We start from the raw sequence: 408 nt of genomic DNA on the forward strand, positions 1-408 counted from the left end.
GTGTATAGGGCTGTGTGCATGTGTCCATGTACACACAGGTGTATCAGGGTGCGTATGTTGGGAGGTAGGGTATATACACAGAGGTATACAGGGCTCAGGGGGTGTAGAACAAGTGTATAGGGGCGTGTGTGTACACACAGGCACAGGGCTGTGTGTGCGTGTGCATGTACACATAGGTGCACAGGGCTGTGTGTGCAGAGCTGGCGGGGGTGAACACAGACGCACAGGGCTCTGTGTGTGTGCGCGCCCATGTACACACGGGGGTGTGCACATAGGTGTATAGAGCCATGTGCGTGCGTGTACACACAGGTGCGTGCAGGGCGGTGTGCGTGCATGCACACACAGGTGTGGGGGGGTGCGTGCATGCGCCGGGCGGTGTGCGTGCATGCACACACAGGTGTGGCGGGG

Source organism: Gavialis gangeticus, unplaced genomic scaffold (assembly GCF_001723915.1).
Source record: "Gavialis gangeticus isolate Ggan-Ray unplaced genomic scaffold, GavGan_comp1, whole genome shotgun sequence".
Taxonomy (NCBI): domain Eukaryota; kingdom Metazoa; phylum Chordata; order Crocodylia; family Gavialidae; genus Gavialis; species Gavialis gangeticus.